Consider the following 26,174-nt stretch of genomic DNA (forward strand, 5'->3'; position numbering starts at 1 on the left):
TCACATCGATTCATTAGCGAGGGGGAAAAAAGAAATATTACAGAATTCTTAAAACTCGCAGACGATTTTATTGCAAATCTGATATCACGGTAGATTTGCTCCATATTAGGTTGCAAATAATTGTGACAGTTATTCTACTTATTGTTATGCTATTCGCCTACAATGTGACGCCGCGAAACACCGTGAAATATGTCGTAACAATTGGACACATAATTTGTTGAAATTACAAATTGACAAGTCAAATGAAAACAAAATATTCATCGAGAGCACAACAGATTCAAAAGTACATTTGAGCCGCGTCATGACAAAACCAACATAATGGGTTTGCGACCAGCATGGATCCAGACCAGCCTGCGCTTCCGCGCAGTCTGATCAGGATCCATGCTGTTCGCTATCAGTTTCTCTACTTGTAATAGGGTTGGTAAGCGAACAGCATGGATCCTGATCAGACTGCGCGGATGCGCAGGCTGGTCTGGATCCATGCTGGTCGCAAACGCACTATGCTGGTTTTGTCGTGACGCGGCTCATTTTTGTTTGGTCACGCAGAATGAGAAAAGGTATTGCCTTCAATGGAAAGCTGGTAAGGAAAAAGTTAGATGTTTCTGGTCCGAGTTAGCATCTAAGTAAAAATCAGCGACATGATACCTACTTTTATAAATAATGAATATTCAAAAAGATCTCTAGCACACAATATTGTTATAACTATTCTAACTATAAAGTGAAAATATATGTGTTAAAAAAAACAAACAACAACAACAAAAACAACAACAACAACAACAAAACATTACCACTCTTTTAATAATAATAATAATAATAATAATAATAATTATAATAATGGTCAAAAACGTTGTTTAATGAACACCTCCATGCTAATTTTCAAAACAACAAAAGTTCTTAGCCTAAAAAACATAAAATATATACATTGTATATATATTTTTTCTTCTTCCAATTTTACCACAATGGTAGGAGAAGATTGAAGCAAAAATTGTTTCGAAATTCTCTAAAGATGGTATGTCTGTTTTAGATAAAGGCCAAATTACCTCTTAAGCAGTTATGAAGCTGGCACCATCGTTGTATTGATACAAAGTAATTTCCCAAGAGGTGTCTTGTGAATTTTTGCTTTCAATATTCAACAATGTTCCGCGACATATTTGTAGTAACTAAATATTTCTTCTTTTTCTTGATAAACGATTGAAAAAAATTATTCTAACGTACAAAGCCCGTAATAGAAAGTTATATAATCAAGGTATTTCCTATCACTCAAATAGTTTGTTAAGTTGCGGCCAAATTCGTCAAATTTTATATGTGATGATATCCAAAAAGTTGTTGGGGTACAAAGATTATTTTATTACTCTTGGTCGATAAAGTGCTTATTGGACTTGTTAAGGTCCGGAAACGGGCGGAAAATGCTTGCAGTTGCGCTTTTACGTCATATATGATAATTAACACTAACTCACGGCAATATCTTACTGGATCATTTTATTTTCCATTGTTTTAAATGTGACGATCGCATTATCTTCCTTCCATGTACAAAATTATCACACAGGAAGCATGTTCATTTCATGAGATATCTGTTTAGATGTTCTTGTGTATTCAATACTTATAACCGCATATAACTGCATTAAACTGCCTTATTCTAGCTTTATTACGGTGTAAACTTTTATATTACAACCCTCTTTCATCGACGAACACACATGAAATAGCTTTTACAATCCGTTTTCACTGAATGTTTTTTTTTTATTTTTACCATTTAACAAACTTTTGGGGGAAAAAATAGTTATACGTATAGCTACGCAATTTCCGGTCGAAAGTTTTATCAAATAAAACAATAACTTGAAATATTTCACTTGAAATCAAAAAGACAGGAAATGAAAAAATAAAGCAGATATGCTCGTGCTTAGTGATATATATTTACTCTTACCCTAAGCGTTTGATCCTTGTGTAGAGCCGATGCCCTCCTGCACATACGGGCATCTGACTAGGCTCTATTCTGCTGGCTGACTATCTTTTTTGATCCTCATCATATAATAGACAATTCAACAAAATTGAAGCTGGGCAAGTCATTTCAAGAATGCCAGTTAGTTACTGCTAGTTACTGGTTTCGTGTGCATTCCCCGTATACTTAAAAGTTTTGGTTTTAAAACATATTTGAACTTCAAACTTCTCCGAGACGCATGCAAGTGTGATATTAACTTATAATGTAGACACTGTTACTGTGCAGTAATTTACAAAGATTTATATTTGATTACTTCTAGGTATGTTAAAACTGTTTTAAGAACTCAAAAGAAACACAGTATATACATTGAATTCTCTATTTTAGCACAACAATTAAAAATGCACTAACATTCCCGGTCAAACTTCTGTCAAACTTTGTATAAAGTATTGTTCGCTTTTTGGACCACAAATGAATAAAAGTAAAGAATAAACGAAATGGTAAAGTAAAGATATATTCACATAGGTCTTGGTCCCGTTACAAATACATTTACATTCCACTGTATGAATAATTGTAACTTTTTCAACTGATGTCTACCGCAGACGACATTTCTTCCGTGAACATTGGAAAGTTAATTTCCCGCGAGATTCTACGAGATTAGAAAAAATGTAAATGTTGATCAAAATCAAACGAAATGTGTCTATCTGGGACAAGCATAACGTTTCTGTCAAGATCTAACTTGGTTGTAACGAGTCCATATGTTCAGCTTCAACGAATTCGACGATGTACAGTTTTCAATACAGTGTAATAAATGTAAGGTTTCGATAATATACACTTTCAATACAGTGTAAAAAAAAAAAATGTTACATTCGAGGGTTGTCCGACAGGAAAAGATCAGACCTTCAGAAAAGTAAAAATGAAAAGAAAACTCACGCATCTATAATTCAAACGCTGAACATTGCATTTATTATGCAGTGGTCACTAGTTAGATCCTTAGACGAGGCGTGATTTCTCCGTGACAACTTATCTCGTAAGTTGCGTCTTATGGTTATTTGTCTATCATTGCCGGTTCAGAAATCATGTTTGATAAGTAGTCGGACACTTGAGGAGAAATTGTTTATTACTGGTTAATTATCCATGACAGTCGGATCGCCTGCCACGATTTTAGCCAAAACACGTCGGCGTGTAAACCAGAAAAACAAACAAGGAATTTGATTTTATGGCTTCTAATAGAGAGGAAGCAGTGGCATAATGGCTATTGTTTCAAGTTTAGCTTCACAACCCAAGGAACGTGAGTTGGAGCCCAACTATCGTCGCGACCGTCTTTCCTTAAACGATACAGATAGTGATTAGTTGCAAGTTATCCGTTTCTATAAACGAGTTAAATTGAATATCTTTGAACTAATATTATTGAATTGTCAAATTTTGTATTCTTATAAAGGGTAACAGATAAGTGATAGAAAAACGTGCTTTCCTTCATATAATAAAAAATTATGAACGATGACGATTTATAATGTTTTATTACATGCTTTTCGGTGGTTTATAGAAATATATCAGTGATATAAAACTGGTAATTTCACTGTTTGAAACAGTGAAATTACCACTTTGATAATCTCACTGTTTTGAATTTAAGCCCCTTACGTTGTTTTATTGACATACCAGCGTGCACAGTACTGGGTACCAACTTAATGACGTGCCGTCGTAAATGACGTCACGTTGTTATTATTATTTGGCGCGCTTTTCATTCAGTATTAGATTTAATGTCTTTTTAAAACGTTATTTGCATATAATAAAAAGAAAATTTGTTTAGTTTAGTGTAAGATCGAAATATATTTCACCTTGTGAACACCAAATGTTCATATTTCACTCGTGGCTGTGCCACTCGTGAAATATACCTTTTGGTGCTCACTCGGTGAAATATATAGAGGATATTTGTTTAGTTCAGTGTAAGATCGGAATATATTTCACTGAGTGAGCACCAAAAGATATATTTCACGAGTGGCGCAGTCACGAGTGAAATATGAACTTTTAATGTTTACGAGGTGAAATATATTTCGATCTAACATTAAACTTAACAAATTTTCTTTTTATTATATGCAAAGAAACTATAAAAAGACATTTTAAATAACCTAGTACTACATGAAAAGGGCGCCAAATAATAATACAACGTGACGTCATTTACGACGTCACGTCATTAAGTTGGTACCCAGTACTGTGCACGCTGGTATTTCACTGAAACAACGTTAGGGGCTTAAATTCAAAACAGTGAAATTATCAAAGTGGTAATTTCACTGTTTCAAACAGTGAAATTACCATTTTTATATCACTGATATATTTCTATAAACCACCGAAAAGCATGTAATAAATTCCTATCTTACACTAAACTAAACAAATATCCTCTATGTATTGTAGCAGTAATATTCCTAATTATGTCATATTTATAAGGAAAATATAAAATGAAAATATTAATAACAATTACCTATAAGTTATCAATTTAGTAGTTTAACTAAAAATCAGCATAAATAAGATGTACATTGTATTTTCTGAATCAATATTTGACAGTAGATCATTTGCCGTTAGTGGCGCAATAAAAATAATCTTATAAAACAAGTTATTCTAGTTCACTGAAGTGGGCGAGCACGAGCTAAGGAAACCAAGTATTCTGTTAAATGAACTTTAATCAAACTTACAAGCGTTACCATAAAGATGGCTACGGAAGGATATAAACGCCACCACCTTAAAATAACGTTCGTCAAAATATCGTGAAAAATTACAGAAAAATTGAAGAAAAAAAATCGGGAAATTATTGTAAATAACGAAACACTAAAGGTTGTGTGTCTGTGATTTAAATTGACACCACAAGTCTAAAGTTTTTACACATGACTATAAACACTTTATTACTTTTTTGTGAAATGTATCCGTTTAAGTGTAAATAGAATAGTACAATTTACAATGGTGGCAACAGATGTAAAATATAATTGTCGTTTGGTTTTATCAATACATGTAGTTTTATCTGGTTTCACGAAAATCTATTATTTTCACAAACAATTTGAAAATTTACCGTACGTAACATAACTGTGTAACCAACTAACAGTGTTTTGCGTAATGATAATCAACTTCATATTTTTATGATATTTTATGATGTAAAATATCATTATTTATCAACCAGTCAATAGGATTTACGAAAGATTTACCATGAAATTTATGAAATGATGGCGTGTCTATTCTTCCGTAGATGACAGCATTATCTTGTAAAATAACATATTTTGAACATCGTTAAAGAAAATCCAAATGTAGGACTCGCCTCTTATTCAATCTGTTTATAAAAGACAGAAATCACTTCCAATTTAGAAACATATTACAGACAATGTGTCATATTTTTTTCAAAATTCTTGACAGGTGATGTCCATTTCGAAATATCATATTTGTAAGTTATTTGGATTCCTTGAAAGCGCCTCAAGCTACGAAGCTACGAAAGCTCTCCGTCGAATACTATTTCTATCTTTATAACTTGTCTTGTTATTGATTTTATGTCACTTGTTATCAGTCCTCGGCAGAAAATGGGCAAATTTAAACTGTATTGACTCGAGCAGCAAAATACATCGTTCTTCATATTGGCGCGATATAGCGTGGCAATGCACCGATGTGGAGGGTTTTTGTCAATAACATATGAGTGGAGATTTTTTTTTTTTTGCTATAGACGCTAATTATATCAGAATTATATTGGTGGGATTGCGTGCATAACAGTTTTGTCTCCATTTTTTTTCTCAAAATATAAAATGTACCAGTTGGCCTAAAGGTAATGTTTATCATTTATTCCATTTTTTGAGATTACATGTTTTTTTCTACTTATTTTTACATTGCTTTTTTTAGATTAAATAATCAAATGAAAATTAACTCTAAATGTGTGACAATTATATTTATTGATGTGAGACTTTAATGATTAGTTATTGAAAGAAGAAAAAAAATAATAAGAAAAAGTCATGTCATCTTATAATAGACAGCCAGTGACAAAAATGCATAATGTGCCAGATAATAAAATAGCACCATAACGTAAACAAGGGTAAATTGGTTTATCTAAAATGTTTCTTAATAATACACAACTTTCTCACTGATTAACACTTTTTTCTCACTAATTGACACAATCTTTCTCACTGATTGACACTATTTTTTCTCACTGACTGGCACTATTTTTCACTCTGATTCATAATATTTTCTCACTGATTTACTATTCGGTAACATTTAGGTCTTTTTACCTTCGTATCTTCGTGATTTTCGAATCGGCAGCTCTATATTTTAGGTATTTTAAAAAAGAAGACTGCTTCAATACACAAACTACAAGGCCAGGCATCGTATCTAAAAACCCAAAAGACAAGGTCGAGAAACATAATTATCTTATACACCAGATACGAGACTTGGCACTATACTTAACAAACGCAAAATACAAGACTAGGCGTCATATCTTATATACAACTGATACAAGGCCGGGGACCATATCTTACATACACAAAATTACAAGGCCAGGCTTCATATCTTCCAAACAAGATACGAGGTCTGTCACCATATAATTTATACATAAGAAACAAGACTGGGTACCATACCTTCTATATACACGGTACAATGCAGACAACATGCAACATGTTTTACAACGCCGGGCACCAAAACTTACATACACCACATACAAAGTCGGACACCATGTTCACCTCATGCCAGATACAAAGTCGAGAAGACAAAAAGCCGGGCGCGTCAGATGCTATTAAAGCCGGGCATTTTGTTTTCAATACGCTAGATAGAAATCTATAATGATTAACTAGCGTTTGATTCGTTGGAACAATGACGTTTAGAAATTTCTTTTCAAATATATTATCTTATATTTTATTGTTTTCATATAATTCTGTCCTTTTGTTGGATTATGAGTTCTTACCGGTCGACAGCTGGCTTTGTTTACGCAGGCGTTTGATGTGATCAGCACAATACACTCGTATTGTGATGAAAAAAGACATTGTCTAATGTTGCATAAAAGCAGAGGTATAATATACATGTTTGTAGAAATAAGTCTATGAAAAAACAATACATTTATAAAATATACAGTATATATAGATTTATACAAAACATAAAATTTTCAAGAGTCGATGATTCATTTCAGGAATTTATAAAACCGTTACCATATAGCAGACCTCTAAGGCTATAATATCGGCACATTCCGACGATATCCCAAAACGAGCGTGTATTATAACTCACTGAACTTGACGAAGTTGACAAAATTTTAACAACGTACATGTGCAATCAAGTGCCGCATTACCATTACATTAACCGAAATCTAGTTTCAACGACCTTTATTTGACTTTTAATTGTATGTGTATCGGTCCATCGTCGATTTAAGGCAATGTGAAATAAAATAAAAACAAAAGAACATAGTCTACCATCTGTTAAGAGCTGTTTCCACCATTCGGAAAATCTTTCTGGGATATAATCACTGTAGGTACAGAAAAAAGTTTCAAAGTCAAACAAATAAGTAAATGTAAATTAAATAAATTATCAAACGATCATTGCTAGAACATTTTACAGTAAAGGATACTTAAAACAAGATTCTCAAATAGCTCGCAATGAACTTAAAAACTTTGGTCATATGATAAGAATAATATAATCCAACAAGTCGTAAGTTCGAGTTTAAAAAGGGTTCCGTGCATATGAAGCAGCGACCGGTGGTAGGTAGACTTGCGCAAGAGGTCGTCAAGTCATTAGTGACTTAGTGCTTAATTAAAATGCACTTTGTATCAAATATAGAAATATGCTATTAGTAGAAAATCGACTCATAGAGATCATATCTTAGACGTTATAGCGTGGTAACATCGAATAAAATCAGTACATGACAATTTATTTCACGCACGTTTAACTCTATAACACAGTTCCTGATATATATAAAATCAGTTTATCAAGAACATTCTGTAACGAAATATAATTTGAGCCGCGTCATGACAAAACCAACATAGTGGGTTTGCGACCAGCATGGATCCAGACCAGCCTGCGCATCCGCGCAGTCTGATCAGGATCCATGTTGTTCGCTATCGGTTTCTTTCCTTGTAATAGAGTTGGTAAGCGAACAGCATGGATCCTGATCAGACTGCGCGGATGCGCAGGCTGGTCTGGATCCATGCTGGTCGCTAACACATTATGTTGGTTTTGTCGTGACATGGCTCAATTTTGTTAAAATATTTTTTTCGAGGACATCTTATACACGCCTACAGTGTGATTTTATTGTATCATTGATTTCCCTCGTGATGAATGACATTTAGAAATATAAAAAAATACGGCTTACGTTAAGACATAGTTCGATCTCCTTTGATAAAAGTACATTCGTTTCAGGAAAGTCGTATTCGTATTTTGTCTGTATGTTACGTGACTCGTCTGGAATTATCATATGCTGGCGTTATTTTTATCCACTAGAAAAAACAACTGTTTGAAGGATTTAGGGACAGTTGTTACATTGTTTATTGCTCAATTAACAACGAAGTACTGGTATTTTACGATATTATAACGTGGTAACTGACAGTTAATGTGAAATCTGCACTATATAGTGACTTACTTTCTTATTAATTCCGTCGTAAATAATATTGAATATCTCCTTTTTAACAAAAGGGTTCCATACTAGATTTGGACATACATGTAAATATAGACCAAGATACTGATGTCTGTTATTGATTTCATTGTTTGTGTTTTTAGTCTTTGTCCAATTTTTTGACCAATGAAAATGCCGAAAGTTGAAAAGGGGATTTGCATAAATTAAATCGACTGACGTCACGTCTATCTGGACAAACCCCATGCCTACGTAAAGTTGGTCAACGACGTTTACAATTAACGTTGGTCCTACGTCGCTTCGTTTTTAAAAATTGTTTTATTTTACTTGTGAGCATGTAACTATTACTCAAAAGCTATTGTGTATAAGAAGTTTAATAATAAGCTAAAAATGTGTCTATTCATTCTCGTTACAATAAAAATTACTGTATTTTGTAAGTAAACATTTTAACTCAATTTAAAAACATTAACTGGTCTATGGATTTTAACAGGGTCCGGTCAATATATTTTAAATGATTATTTCTATCAGTATGTTTGTAAAACAAAAACAATCTAATAAGATGTGACACATCTGCGGGCAGATTGAAATTATTCATTTAATATATTTTTCTGTTGATTGTTCTATGTTTCCCTCGTGTTGCTCGGTTCGTGAAACTCATATACACAAATACCCACAGGAACAACATCGGTTTACAACGCTTAATAAATCACAAAATACTGTATGATTAAAGAGAATAATGGAAAACATATGTGCGATACCAATCCGAGAGCCCCGAGGAGAAAATAAATTCTCGTGCGAACGGAGAGGTTATTTTAGATAGTCATATAATAAAATTCGTCGCCATTGATTGAAATGTGGCGAGGACTGTTCTTTTTTTTTTTTTTTTTTTTTCCTATATTTGTCCGACTTTTAATTTACTTATGTTGATTTAAGAAATTCCGGTAAGGATAATCGATACCATATACGAAGAATATCAAGCCCCAAAATTATACAATTTACTTAGACCTTACGGATTCGCTGGCTAGAATGACCCTATACTTATGACCCTCGTCTTTTAAAGTCATCGGTAAAACGTTCTGAAGGTTACAGAAACGAAACCAGATAAGTAAAATACTACAAAACGAATTGCGTTTTGGCGGTGTGACCCTATATACCGATGATATTGGTCAATAACGACTGAATGGTATATTGGCAATCAGAAGCCTTTATATGATATGTCCTTACATTTTATAAAATTCCAACCTCTCGCAAATTTCAAATTTTTCAACAAAGCTAACTCCAATTAGCAATAAGAAGCAGTATATGTAAGCCCGTTTTTAAATTATGATGAGATACAAATTCATGTCTATAATTTTTGTTCTGGGCTGCATTTGTCTGTCTGTATTAGTGCATAGAACATCAAAATAAGAGATGATATCTTGATGCCTCGTTTTGATCTCGTAACCGTATGCAAATTAGATGTGACACGTGGAGTTCAACTGACGGCCACCTTTGCCAATGCAATAGACATAAATATTCAGCCGGTATCCCCCTATGGATTTAAGCAAACATGGTTAAGTCAAAGTTTATTTACCCAAAATAGAAATGTAAAAGATCTGCCAAGAAATACTGTAAAGTGGAAACGTCTGGTTAATTCACTTTTGCAGATAGACGATAAGCCTTACCTAGCACTGCCAAATAAATACTTTAAGTGGGGATTAATTCTACATATGTGTGCTCTATACATAATAGACTGCTGGAAATAAACGTGTACTAAATTTCATTTTTGTGCGTAAATTAGAATCATCAAAATAGAGTGAAAGTCTATAAATATAAAGTCACACACGCATCAAAGTCACAGTGGTGAATACACAAATCGATTTCCTGCGTTCTTAAGAAATGATGCAAATTGAATAAGATAAGTTTGCAATGAATTCACAAAGTAATCGAAAGTAACAGGCGCTTATTTTATAAAAGACCATGCATATTGAATTATTATTTACTCGTAAGAAATGAGCCGTGTCACGACAAAACCAACATAGTGCGTTTGCGACCAGCATGGATCCAGACCAGCCTGCGCATCCGCGCAGTCTGATCAGGATCCATGCTGTTCGCTATCAGTTTCTCTACTTGTAATAGGGTTGGTAAACGAACAACAAGGATCCTGATCAGACCGCACTGATGCGCATGCTGGTCTGGATCCATGCTGGTCGCAAACACACTATGTTGGTTTTGTCGTGACGCGGCTCAAATGTTTTCCTATTTAATAATGGTACACATGCATTAAATATAGCAATTCCGTTATTACATGACAAGAGCCAGTTTCTATAAAACCAATTTTATAAAATACATATCTAGAAAATATGTCGTACATAATATTTCATATAATTCAAAGACACATTATGCTTCTAAAGCAAATAAATTTGTATTTCTTTACAAAGGGCAAACATGATCCCCGATTTTGAGATATCAATCAATATGCTAATTTTTTATCGATATTTCATCCGCATTGTTTCTCGATATTGATTGTCGATGAACCACATTTTGCGATACAATAACAACTTCATTAATATATTTATCGATAAATCGCCATCTGTTTTAATCGATAAATCTAATACACTCTTATTTCGTGAAATTACAATCAATTATTTTCCTAGATTATTTTCTATGTGTGAAAGAGAATTGTTTTTAAAGATCCTGCAACACATTTTTTTAATGGTTTTATATCATAAATATGATGCTCAAATTGAAATTTGTCAATATTGTAAGTTCTATAAAGAATTATTTATAAAGATATTACCGAATTAAGCATTTCATGTAAATAAAGGGAGGTAATTAGAAATTTATTTTCTATAAAGTCTTAAGTCAATTTTTTCAATAAGAAATGAATGTATTTTATTTAATGATTACTTTAAATGTGGACAACTATTTGCCGTACATATTTTACATATCCTTCGATGTTTGAAAATTGTTTTATAAGCATAATTATATACATATATATAATTTCACTAAAGAATGGTCACAACTAAAATTACAAATGAGACTTTAATTTGAGGTCCAGAACACTTGGCAAGTGAAAGAACCAAGAGAAGCTTCTGGAATTGCGGCATCTTTCTGTATTTGTATCTTGCACTATCCTCCAAAATACAAAATGATTAACACTCTTCTGGAGGACTCGCCCAAATGGGCAACCGGTGGCGAGTAAAAATAAATATACAGGATCTTTATATCTCTCCGTGAAATCGGTAAGTACATATTAAAGCTATCGACAAAGTCCCTTTCATGATAAATATCGATACATTTGTGTGATATCGCCGTGCCATAAAAAGGGTCTCTCTTTTGTTCAAGTAAAAATCATATAAAAGAAAGAAAAGAAAGAAAGAAAGAAAGAAAGAAAGAAAGCAATATACTTTTCAACTTATTGCATGTATAAATAAAAAAGAAAAAAAATCTAATTTTCATAAAACCACCGGAGAGGCTGACTAACTTTGTCTACGTCATATATTGAAAATGTCACCCTAATCTTTTAACTCTCTCCAGGCAATATTGATATTACATTATTCAAATATCTTTGTGACAATTGCTCTTAATTTGATATTGAATACATTATCATTAAATATTCAGAAGATTTCCGCATCATGATATGATAATGTCTTCAAACCAATATAAATTTATTGGTCCCCGGCCAACAATTACCTGTCTTAAACCACCGCAGATATTTGGTTTCCAAGCTTCAATAGCAATTTTGTTAAGTATCGGCATTCCTATGCGTCCATTGAAAAAAGACGGGGTAGTAAAATGCGGGTTTTATTTCCCTGCATTGAGTATTAAATTTAAATGAAATGTTTAATTAGCGTCGATAGATCCCGGCTAAATATACTCCGCTAAATGACCGCTTGGTGCCAGTCGGTTTACATTTGCTGAATTAATTAATTACGTTTAGGTTTAACATTCTTAAACCACATACAAAGACAAAAGCATACCAAGTAGTAAAGCTGTAAAAAGCAATACGAAATGTTGATAAGTGGAATGAAATACAAAATATATAATAATAGTAATAATGATAATAATAATAATAATAATAATAATAATAATAATAATAATAATAATAATAATAATAATAATGATAATGATGATGACGACGACGACGACGACGATGACGATGACGATGATGATGATGATAAAAATAATAATTATAATAATAATAATGATTAAGTAATATAACATTATATATATATAATATTTTGACAAATGAAATTACATTTTAATCTAATATGAGAAAAAGGTTTCAATGTGTATACATACTATTCGTGTGCATGTATCTTATTACAGGGAATGGTTATTCAAATCAATTATTTCATTTTTAGGAAACATTTTTAACACAAACATGGATTTTATTTCAAATCTAATAAGAAGATCAGTGGTTTAAGTTAGAATAATTGAACGGAAGAAAATGTTCAACACAAAGACAAAGATGCTTAAAAGCCTTAAAAACGATTTACCTTCTTCTCGTCAAATGCTTATATTAAGTCACCAACATTTTATTAAAGGTAGTTTTCAACGTATATGTTCTTCCAATCACTCCATTTCGAAATAATGGTTTGTGAGAGGAAAATATCTCACAAAATTTTCGGCACATTGTATTTGATGTGAAAAAAAAAACGTTTAAGTTAATGAGGCAAAAATAAATGTTTTAATGTATATTTTTTAAGCATTCATTTTGTTAAATCGGTAATTGACTGTGCATCTGTTGCGGGACAATTTACATCGTTCTCATTTATTTTTTCCTTAAATCAATCTCATTTTCACTTCTTAATTAAAGTTGTTTCTTTTTCTTCGCAAAAGTATCCAAATTGTTTCAGTTTCAACATCAGGCTAATGACTGCGTGATTAAATGCCGACATAAAGATAATTTTATCTGTCAAAATAATTGTTGTCTTGTCCATATAGTTGTCAGCTGACAAATGTATTTACAAAAAAAAACTAATTAACTGATTTTCAAATTCTTTAACAGACTGTTACACTCCCAGTCGTTAACATTCTCGAACAAAAAATATAATTAAATAACTGGCATGTTGATGCTTTATCCTAGCTATTACTTTGATGTATAAAGTATTTTATACAATCTTTCAATTAAAAAAAAGAAAAATATGAATAAATAAATCAATCAATCAATCAATCAATTAATCAATTAATTAATTAATTAATTTGTTACATAACAATCATCATATCCCGCTGGCTACGGCTGACAATAATGCTAAACTATACAAAACAGACAAAACAGAATTCCTAAAGAAAGCCCAACACGGCAAAATTGAACATGTTGCAGGCTCGGTTTGATTGAGTCTGTTCATGGACGGTACTGGAAAGTGCAAGTTACCGTTCACGCCCCCTAGCACCGGCTTAAGCAGAATTCAACATTTAAACACGAAAATGGCAAATTTTTGAATTTAGAAACATCCGCAGATGTTCATACGGCGGTTAACGTGGACCATGAAAAGCGGGGTATGGTCCCCAAGTTAAAGAATGCGTGTGTCCTAAACGGGAATACAATGGGCTGAACTAAATAAAATGGAATTTTGAAAGGGTATCTGAGGTTATGAAGCCTGCATATCACAGACAAGACGTCAAAGACAAATTTAAAAAGCAGGCAACATATCCTAAGGGTGATTATACAGTATTCAATTAGGAATACTGGAACTACCTAAGTTGAAAAAGGTCAAATAGAAGAAACTAAAAAGACCACCATACATGTATATACACAACAATTGTGTTGTGCCGAACGATCTTCAAGGATCGAAAATATAACATGTTTGACTATATGTACGGGGAGACTTTTTACAGCCGCCACACGGCACAAATAACACTGATGTGACCATAAAATAGAGAAAACTACGCACGCATCAAATGACTTACAACATTTGCATTTACCCTTAACACCTGACGGAACTTTAAGTAATTAACCTTTTCCATAGACTTTACTACCTCACATAGCCTTACAGTCAGACGAGTGACATGGAACTTTATCAACATTTTTCCCCAAGACATATTTAATAAGAATATCTGATGATGCATTTTATTTTATTTTTTTTAACGATATTTGAAAAATGTTCCCATCGTAGTGCACGCTTAATCCAATTCTACTCAAAAGTTCTTATGTCAGGCAATTAGAAAACATTTGTTTTTCTTTTGTTAAAACCCAGCAGTACCTATCAGCAACGTATATATGCGATTTAGCTATATTGTAAACTCTTTGTTAATTTACGCAGGTAATAAAGAGTAGGCCAATCTAAAATGACATTTGTGAAGTACTTGCCAAACAAAGGTGTTTCAAACCATATATTTGAAAACAAAATAAAACAACCAGTAGGTAGCCAATATAATAAACAATACAGACAATTGTGGTGAAGCACGGAGCCTCGTTTTGGAAATATCTATACCGGGTTCTGTCAAATTGTTCGTTTCTCTAATGAATAGCTCATTTATTCTTGGCATTTATGTAATAACTGACAACAGATGTCGTATTGAAAGAGTTTGAATATGTTGAGAAGTGCAACATGAATACAAAGTTTACCTTATACAGAGATGAAACAGACGTATTAAGTTACTGGAGTCGTCTGGTGTATACAGAACCCCTACGCCGACATAAACTTATTGTTTGACCCTAATAGATATTGGCATGATTGCGCACAAGAATGCAGGGGCTTAAATTACCTTCCTTGACAATAAGGAAGACGTATAGCACGACATTAACCTTTCACGCACTTGTGACAAGAAATCAATCTAAGCTTATGTTCACGTTGGCTAAGAAAAATAAAATGTAGTTTTGCTCTACCCAGTACAAATTTTCAGAATTAATCTTTGTTCAGAATAGATATTGACACTATAAATATGATTATTGTTTCGTGATAAGCAAGGATTAGTCATTTTATCTTTTCTTAATGTGTTTCCGTAGGTAAACATCTAATTAAAATAAAAAGGAAGTTTGATATTCATGATAAAATACGCGCTATTTACGTCTTTGGTGTAGATAGATTATTTTCATTCATACAAAACCACAAAATGAACATTTTTATGGCGGAAATAGATCTATACTGATCTTTGCGTGAAGACATTTTTATATTGCCCGTCTATGTCGAATGTATTGCTTTAACTTTGGCACTGTTATAGCGAATTAAAACTTTTAATGATAAATAACATTAATATACTAGACACACTCAACGTTTAAAAATGAATTTGTCTTTCATGGAACTTTGTATAACAATAATGCCGAAAAATATATATTATGCATAATTCAAAGGCAAGTACGCAGACACTTAAAGTTATATTAAATAAATATGTAAAAATAGTTTAAGCATTCTACAGTTTCATTAACCTTTTAAACAGTACTCTTGTAAATCTCATCAAATATTGTTCATAAATTAGGATTTTAAATGGAAAACCCCACGGTAACACTAAAGTTCGCATGCAAATGAAGACTATAATCAGCTCGTGTATGCGCAAACACACTTTAACCGTTTAAGCTCCACGGTGCACTAGGCATTGGGTTCAGAAAAATAATCATCTCATAAAAAAGATTAAATTTGTATGAAAATATCCGTTACAATGCGGACATATACCGTTAAATTAGAACTGCTACTTATAGTCATGGTTGTTGATTTAAAATTGATGTACGGATGATCTGAAGACGTAGTTTCTTATGCAAACAGAAATTGTATTTCCGAATTCGCCACAATAAAGTTGCACATTTGTATGCTCATAAAACTCATTGTGGTTGTCTGGACACTCAAATAAGATCTGGAGTCGATATGAAACCCAATTTATTAATGAAATGTCACTGTTTTTGTTTTTATGAAATTTATTAAATGTAACTTTAACATAACCAAACGTAATTAGCTTCTCTTACTAGTATAAAGTCGCATAGACTGGCCATTTTCTATACTATTGACAGCTCAATTGTTGTACCCAAATATTAAAATCCCTCCATAGATTGGTTAAAAAAAACAACAACATAAAATCGGCGGATTACGGGTAAGAAATCATATGCCACCAGATACACTCACGATAACAATATTACCATAATTTCGATATGTTTGATTCAATAAAGAGTCATTCTGCTGTATCAATTTCATTTGGTCTTATTCATAAAACTGCAAAAAAAAACAATGTCTGTTATGATTATTTCGTCGTGGGAAAGTATTTAACCCATCATGTACAATAAAATCGAAAATCGTCCCTTTGCGATGAATTGTTATGAACGCATCTTCATAAAATTAACTTTTACTGTTTTATGTCTACTTTTAAGTTTTGCTTTGAAACAGGTTTTCTCTTCGTTCTAAGCAATATTGCCGTCAGCAAATAGTTTTGTGTCTTTGCATTAATGTTTTGTTTCTTGGATTCATTTCACTGTGTTGACCACTGAACCACTGTGAGGGCATGTGTATTGCTGTAGCACCGACAGATTAATTCAGAAGAAATGAAATAAGGTACATTCCTATGATAAAATGGTTTATTTTGTTAGAGTATTTGATTCTTTGCTATTATTAAATTTTTTGTCTTTCTGGAGTCTAGTAAACTGAACATTTCATCTTGTGAGATGAATCTTTAGTACTAATTGAGTAATTGCTGGACATTTAACCCTTTGCTAGCTGAATTTGTGTAATGAACTTGTCCTACTTTGAAAATAGAACAGTCCATTCAAAGTTGAAGGGATTTTAATATCAATATATAAAGATTCAGCTTTTAATAATTATAGTGTCTGGTCAGTCTGTACTAATATATAGGCTGGCCATGCTCTGTACTGGTGGCTAAGGCTAATCAATTTTGGGTTTAGCAGAAAAAGGGTTAACTATTACCACGCTAAATTTATTATATGGACTTGTCCATCATTATAGACAAAACCATTCATTAAAAATATACTATGCTCAAATGTCATATTAGAAAATATTGACAATTGCTACACAGTCTCTTTATAAATATAAAAAAAACATATTTTGACTTCACACAAAGTAGATATGTTGTGTTTAAAACTCTACACACTATAAGTGGTAAAAATATAAGTATATAGTGGGCAGTTTAATTAAGAAAAGACGAACTTTACTTGACCTGTAAAATGGCATGTTCCTTCCCATTCATAGTTTATTCATTATTTTATTCAAATTAGACATACTCAGTTTTCAGTCAATTTCTGTTATAAAAGTATTTTACTCAGGTATGAGCATAGCATATCTTTACTTAATGGAAAATTTTCAAAATATATACTAACTGTAGTAACTGAATAGGGAACAGTGAAGACCATGTTCAAACGGCGTGACGGCTGATCTCAGCTTAGGTAGATTTAGTTCAAATAAGTGTCACACACTTTAGTAAATTTAAAAAGTCAAATGACACATTGATGTAACACAAAGGCGCGTTAAGTAAAAGTAAAAACGTGCTGTTTTGCATTAAAATGTTTATTATTATTATTATTATTATTATTATTATTATTATTATTATATGTTTCTTTAATGGTTGCTTTGATGGTTTGTTTGCTTTTATATTTCCTTTCTTTGTGTCTTTTTGTTGTTGTTGTTGTTTTGTTTTGTTTATCTTTTCTGGGGGTCTCATCATCATCATCATCATCATTATTATCCCCCGCCGAAAATTGTCGGCGGAGGATATAGAAATAGTCTCCGTCCGTCCGTCCGTCCGTCCGACCTTCCGTCCTTCCGTCCGTCCGTCCTCCCGTCCGACAATTTTGTCCGGAGCATATCTCTAAAAGTATTTGAGTTATCAACTTGAAACTTCATAGGTAAATAGACCTCATTGAGGAGGAGTGCAGTGTACAAGAATGATAACTCTACCTTGCATGATTTTTGAGTTATTGCCCTTTGTTATTTTTCAAAATTGATTTTTGTCCAGAGCATAACTCCAAAAGCCTATAAGATATTAACATGAAACTTCATAGGTGCATAGATCTCACTCAGGAGGTGTGCAGTGCACAAGAATGATAACTCTACCTTTCATAATTTTTGAGTTATTGCCCTTTGTTATTTTTCATACCTAATTTTTCACCTGAGTTGAGCATAACTCAAAAAGTGTTTGAGATATCAACATGAAATGTCATAGGTGGATAGATCTTATTGAGGAGGAATGTTGTGCGCAAAAATGATAACTCTTCCCTATACAACTTCAAAGGTGGATGGATCTCATTGAGGAGGAGTGCAGTGCTTAACAATGATAACTCTACCCTGCATTATTTTTGAGTTATTGCCCTTTGTTATTTTTCAAAATTAATTTTTGTCCAGAGCATAACTCAAAAAGCCTTTGAGATATCAAAATGAAACTTCATAGGTGCATAGATCTCACTCAGGAGGTGTGCACTGCACAAGAATGATAACTCTACCTTTTATAATTTTTGAGTTATTGCCCTTTGTTATTTTTCATACTTAATTTTTCAATTCATTTTTTTTCTCAAAAAGTATTTGAGGTTTCAACTTGAAACTTCATAGGTGAATAGATTTTACTGAGGAGGGATGCAGCACACAAGAATGATAACCTACCCTGCATTATTTTTCAGTTATTGCCCTTTGTTATTTTCAGCCATCAGTATTCACATAGGTTTCAAATCTGTAATCACTATAGCCATCAGTTTTCATTACCAAAAGACCTCTTAAAATGGAATTATTCTGCTCTACTACATTTACATTCTTCCAATGAGCAAACACATTCGGCGGGGGGTGGCCATGTTGACATGGCTCTTGTTATTTTTATTATTGTTATTATTATTATTATTATTATTATATTATTATTATTATTATTATTATTATTATTATTATTATTATTATTATTATCATCATCATTATCATTATCATCATCAACATCATCATATCACTAATATTATTCCTCTTTTTTTGGCATTATCAGATATATTTATTGTAACTCGTTCAACAATATTTTAATTAATAATTATACTCAGCATTACTTTCGACGAAAAAGAATATCGTTCTTAAGTTTCCTGTAAACTACAATTATCTTGTCCGGTGAAACAACTTAATTTGTTTGTGTGTTTAATTTTTTTTTTTTGGTTTCTTTGTTGTTTTTTTTTCTCTTCCAATACATTTATAAACCTAATCTTACAAACATTCAAAGTACATTTAATTTAATTAAGTTTCATCATAATTATTTGCATGAAAAGGAAAACGTATGCAGATGTACAAAAACGGTAAAAGAACGTATGCATTTACAGATAAAATCACGCGAGCACGTGCCGTTATTGTTCGGTGACATGAAAAAATAGCTTACGGTAATTTAACTGTCACATGTAATCAAACTCCAGCGTTAGAAGAATTACGTACAAAAATAAAACGCTAATTTTTAAGCAGTTACATCTGCAAAAGCCCTCGGACTTGATCAAATCGCTGCGGACTCGGTCTCGTGCTACTGTAGCTGTAAAGCCATTCGAAATAAAATGTGCCTAAAGCCTTGTCCCTACGGATGAACGTTTGTCTCGTCGTTAATAATATATACATTCCCGTTAAATATATTGATCCTCTTTTTATTTACAAATATTTCGTTATTTTTCTGACCGAGTCCTCTTCTAAATAATTCAAATAATTTCCATTCAGATGACAAGAGGGTCAAGGTTGAACGTGTCAAATATAATACAATGAAATATGATTAAGTTTTCATAAATTTGTACCATCATATAGTTTTCAAATATTTAATTAAGATTAATAAACCTATATTGTAAAACATTTTAGAAACATCTGTCCCACAGGCTATATACCGCCGAGAACCGGCTGTTACAGCATATTGGAAATCCAATTGGGACTTTAAACGACATATACATGCGTGTATTTTAATTACATATCATGCAGAGAAACTACCTATGAAATAAAATCTAAAGATCAACAATTGTAGTGTACATGATGGAGACCATGTAAATAACACGACAGACAGTGCAAGAGATGATAAAATAATCTATCATATATAAAATTGTGCTTTATCAGAGTTTCCTTAAAAGCAAAAATCGATGGATTTCATATTGTAATAAAAGTCTATTAGATTCACGTCTGACTATTTGCAGTTATAAATAACACTATAATTCTTCATTGTTTCCGAGTGTATATTACGTCATATCGACGCTACATCCAATAAATTCTTGATTTGTATTATTCGTTTAAAGATAAGATCTTCTCTTTATTAAATCATATATGTAACATGTGTGTTTAGTATTTAAAATCGAGCAAGCATGTGTATAAACAAAAGGCAAGTATACACAGTATACATTTCAGATCTAATCGGGGATTATGAGATGAAATAGCAATTAAAACAACTTTTCCCCCAACTAAAAGTTCTCTTCCATATTTATTGTAACACAACTTCCCTTCATACTTTCTAGGTGAAGATTAAAGAAAGCGGCCATACTATTTACATTGCCGGGGCACTAAGTCGTAAATAGCTCGTGTACAAGCAAAATAACGTAAACTTAAAATAGTTATCTTTTTATATAATAAACTTGAAACATAAACATTCATATGGATTTAATTTTATGTACTGTGTCAACACGTACGTCCATTACATTTATTTACCTTCCCAGGTCAAATTAATAAAAGAGTACTCTACATAACGGAGGTTGTAACGACATATTACAAATTGTGTAAGGTGTAATGTCCTCAACAACAATACACATTGGAAATGACATACATATTTTGACATATTCATGACATATTCATGTTAATAGCTGATAATAGCTGAAAATGATATTCTAACAGAGTTTAATATACTATAATGATGCTGAAAGTTATATTGGGAACCCCATTATTATACATCTGATAAGCATCAACAGCATTAAAATGAATAAAAAAATGTTGTTTTTTTCATCAAAGAACAATATTTTATAATTTTGCTTAATAGGACAACAAACGTTTTTCCGTAAAATATCAAAAAATTTCTAATTAGAAATAATAAAAATAATAAAATGGAATGTAGGCCGGTCTTCGTGTTTGAGACATTTTCTCCTGTACAAAGTTTTTTACTAATAATCTTTTGTAAAGTGGCTACAAAATATTTTACACTCAAAAATCACAATGACACATGGGTGCTTTTTTGCGCCGTGTGATGAAATTTCCTTGAATTTTATTTAATGTTCATGAACTGCGGGCAATAAAACCAGAGTTATGAGATCCCAGTGCCGAAGAGCTTTTTCTTTTTTACAATCTTGAATGTTGGCATTTTTGCTGGTTTTATTTTAATTAACAATGAAAGCACGGAGGCCTTGAATATTTCTATTTTCTAAGAATTTGATTTTTTCTGAGTGAAATGGAATCAAAGCTTAACAAAAGAGGAATTAAGAGAACTAAAACACATAATTTTAGGTTTAAACGAAGTGCATTATAATGGCATTGAATTCCACAGGGACTTGGTAGTTTCCTGGAAAAAAATCACTGACACCATTACGATGCATTCGAAGATAAAACACTAACAAATCTTCGTTCTTTTTCTCCTTTAACATGACATTGTCATTTTTTCTCACAAGGTTCATCGAACTTTTTGTAGAGTCTACTTATATGACATTGATTACTGTACGCAAGTCATAAATTGTAATTAAATTTTCTCCTGTATAAACAATAAATGACAAAAATAAATGTTGCTTTCATGACGTCATAGAATTAAGCGTTTATCTAATGAACCCGATTCACATAAAGGACGCATTTATTTTTGAACCGGTCACAGATCAATCTTAGATAAAATGTCTATTCGTGTATCGAAATTCCATAACATGAATACAGAAGACATAAATAATGACGGACGCTCGTGCAGATGTTCATTTTTCAATATGTGTAGTCATTTGTTACATATATGTAAAATAACAATAAAATATTTGTAAATAAACGAAGCCATGTGTAAAGCACGATGCTGTACGAACAATAATCACGCAGATGGGTTGGTATCGTAAGAAACACAATAAGTTAACAAAAGTGTCAAAATAGGTTTGCAACGAGAAAGACCTGATGTGTACCATTTTATATGTCCAGATGTCATATTTATATTAAAAGGCAGGAATTTAAAATGTTTCTTTACCTCACTCTGTCCCACCCCCGATTTTAATAATAAACGTTTAAAGCGTGTATATACCAGACACGTGCGAGGCAGAAAAATTAGACGTGTCCCGTATATCAAATTATATTGTTATGTCCCCATCCCCAACTCTCATCCCAACCCGATTTTTATGATAAACGCTTAAAGCGTGTATATACAATCTTCATTTAAGACAGACTAAATTTTAGACATACCGTACGTTAATTAATTAAAAAAAATAATTGTCGAAGATAACGGACATAAATAATGATAACAGTATATATTATATATTAGTATAATCTATAATTTCATACCTTTACATTTTGTAACTTCTAACGTTAAACTTTTTTCGCAAAGATAATTTTATAATATACGTAAGTGTTTTTAGATTATAACATGTGTTTGAAAATTCATTTGGCAAAAATATTAATGAAAAATATTAATCACGTCGAATAAAACTGTGACATCAAATAACGAATTGATAGCAAACGCAAAAAAGCGACATATGGTACAGTTGGACTGTAAAAAACCTTTATTATTTACGCATAACGGGTTTGTTTAACTGTAGAAAATAGCATTTCTGTACAAAATACTCTAACACAATACATTCTACAAGTGTCAAGATAAAAGTAATTACAACCCGTACATTACAGCAGACGACACAGATAAATTGTAACTTACTGTAAACAGAATATCCAATCCGGTGCATTCAGAAGAATAGTCAAAAGTCACAATGAAAAATCTGTACAAAATTCACTGTAGCTATCGATTTGTAAGTCCGTATTTCTAGACGCACATATCCCGTCAATATCAGCAGACGCTTTCACAAGTAACTGAAGAGACACTCAAAAAAGACAAGTTTCCCAGAAAATTGTGCTCGCTTTAATGTAATGAAGCTTCCGAATATTGATCGAATTTTGAAAATTTGAGGCATTCAACTAAATGTCTTGATACCCGAAGACAGCGTTTTGTTTTTGAAATTGTACGCATGCCGATATAAAAGCAAATTGGCGACAGCTTCGTGTGTTAGGGTATCTATATTCTATAATCAGTTTGTTATACATCAAGATGGTTTATATTTCATTTAAACGTATGCTAATAAATATGATACGGACGAGGACGACGGCAGAATTGGAGAAAAATTGGGTGAAAAAAAAAGAGACGCGGATGAATATCGGAAATTCGGTAGAAGGATAGAAAAAGAAAAACGTCGATGTTGTTGTTGTTGTTTTTAAATTGGAGTAATGTAAACGAAAAAAAAATGAATAAAGAAAATATCTCTTAAAAATAAAGATGTTAATATATGTTGATAAGGAAACAGGAGAATTAATTCACTGTTCATTGCAAATTGAAAATAATAATGTCTAATTTGTAAAATATATATTTATCAGAATTTGGAGTTGTTTTTTTAATACGAAAGAAAAGTAAGCAACCATAATGACGCGCTTTAAACAAGGCTTACCATCCTTTCCTAAAGAACCAGTTTCAAAACGAAAGTATACGAAATTTAAAGAATAGGGTCATAATGCCCAGCTGTTTTCAAATTATTCTTTATCCAAATTAGAAAAAAAGGTTTGTTTATTTCATGTAATATCCTACAGAATTTTAACTGTTAATTTACGCATTACTTGTTGTTTTTTAAACTCATATCCGGTTTTAAGCTATACTTTCAAATAGTCATTTAATATTATCGCCTTTTTCTTTCTAACCCTATTTTTCAAATGAGCATATCTAAAACTGGCGTCTGCAATTGTATATCTACGCGGAGTTTGTCTCGTTTCCTCAAAGCTAACGCCAAAACGTTTATTTGTGTTTTGTATCGACTTTAATCGCCCGAAAATATTTATGAATTAAACTTCTAATTCCAATTAATATTTTCACAATAAAGCGGATGTTGAAAGTAATTGAACGCAGCTAGATACATGCTGGTAACAAAACAGAAATTCTCTCGTCAGAGAGATGTCATTTTCTCTTTAACTCTACCGCCTAATGTTAAACAATTAGTTGGCTTATCGATTTAAACAAATAAATGAAAGGCGCGAAACAGTTCTGCGACGCTTACAACAGGTTTTGTTTGACTGGATACATTCCGTATCATTTTGTGAAGGTTAAATTATATTATTCATTGATCGTTAATTTCTTTTGATCGTTCGAGTTGCTGAGTTGTTTAAATTTTAAGAAGGATTCACCGTATTTTTGTTGGTTTTTAATTATCTACGGGTATAATATAAGGTGGCTATCCCGGTCGTTCGTGTATAATGATGCCTGGTAGTACAATGTAACCAAGTGGAAAAGAACGTGTTCGGAGGAGTACCCAGAGCTAAACCTTTTTTTCTTTTTCTTTTTTTTTTTGAGTTTCGACATGCGTGATAGAAGTTATATGTTTTGTTATATTCCAGTTTTTGAACATTTTTTTATTTCTCTTCACATCTTTAAAATCTAATATACAGTATGGATATTCTGAATTCGAAATAAGGGAAAACAATATTGCGTTCTAAATAAAATAACAAAAACACACACACATTTTAAAGTCTGCGAAAAGTGATTTCACAACATTTTCTATCCCCTGTTGTGTTAAATCAGAGTTCCAGCACAGTAATTTTAGAGGGTAATATTCCTTAAAATAAACTTAAATCGCCATCTGGGGGGAAATAGAAATAGTTTTAGAAGATATAATACGAACATGCGGTCGTTAAACTGAACGCCCGCATTATAACGAATATTTGGAGTATAGTAAGTGAAGGCATTATAATAGACAATAGTGGAGAAATTGCAGGAAGAGTTGTCTTTCTTCGTTTGCATGAGAAAGCAGTACAGTCATATTTTGTTGATTAGACATGTTTCACACTGAGACGGCAAATGATAAATTTTACAAGTACTAACTATTTACTAGTTGTTTCAAAATGTACTTTAGCTTCAACATTTGACGAATTTGCAGTCGCGTTTCTTGATATTGTCAATATATTGGCTGAATATCATAACGTCGCTGGTGCCTTTTGAACTAACTGTAGTCAATGGTAAATGATGATGTACGTCACAAAGCAAGACTTTTTATATAACACATTTTGGTCATATCTCGGCTGTTCTCCAACTTAACCAGCTTTTCCGGATAGCATACATGTAACAGCACTAACCAATATCTCCACAAACATTCAAAACCTTGGGGGAACAATAAAAAGGAAAAATATAAGAAAAAATCAGTTTTTTAAATTATTAACGTACCCTCGAACATTATGTTGTTGTTTCCTTTTTCGACCGATTTCGTCTAGAAATTATCAACCTGTCGGGTTGTGAAAATTTAGATACGAGTTTCTAAACACAAAGAAAGTGGTGATTTGGGCAACACGACGATATGTTAATTACTACACAGATAAAATAACTAAATAAATGGTCTTATGCTTGAAGTAGTATTAAAAGGTACATAATGCCTAAGAAAGGAATATATTTTATTTCCGTTCTTTATAGAAGAAACGCCAATTATGGTGCAATAATGGTTTGAAAACATTTAAAATATGTATCATCTGAAGCAAATATCGTTGAATTTGATACATTCTGTTAAAAATGGTAGCATAAATGGTGTTTCGACTCTTTTATAAAATGCACATTTTATTTAGTTTTACTATT

The 26,174-nt window shown here is 32.1% G+C and overlaps 1 protein-coding gene across 1 annotated transcript in view; it reads right to left on the reverse strand.

Moving 5' to 3' along the window:
* The window catches only part of LOC132742005 (cyclic nucleotide-gated channel rod photoreceptor subunit alpha-like), a 75,612-nt gene extending 52,026 nt beyond the window's left edge, over positions 1-23,586 (reverse strand). The window contains exon 1 of the mRNA XM_060730287.1: positions 23,232-23,586. The gene's annotated coding sequence lies outside the window, so the exon portion shown is untranslated. The remainder of the gene's footprint in view (positions 1-23,231) is intronic.
* Between the last annotated feature and the right edge of the window lie 2,588 nt (positions 23,587-26,174).

The sequence above is a fragment of the Ruditapes philippinarum genome, unplaced genomic scaffold, assembly GCF_026571515.1.
Source record: "Ruditapes philippinarum isolate M1 unplaced genomic scaffold, ASM2657151v2 ctg714_1_1_1_1, whole genome shotgun sequence".
In the NCBI taxonomy this organism is placed as follows: domain Eukaryota; kingdom Metazoa; phylum Mollusca; class Bivalvia; order Venerida; family Veneridae; genus Ruditapes; species Ruditapes philippinarum.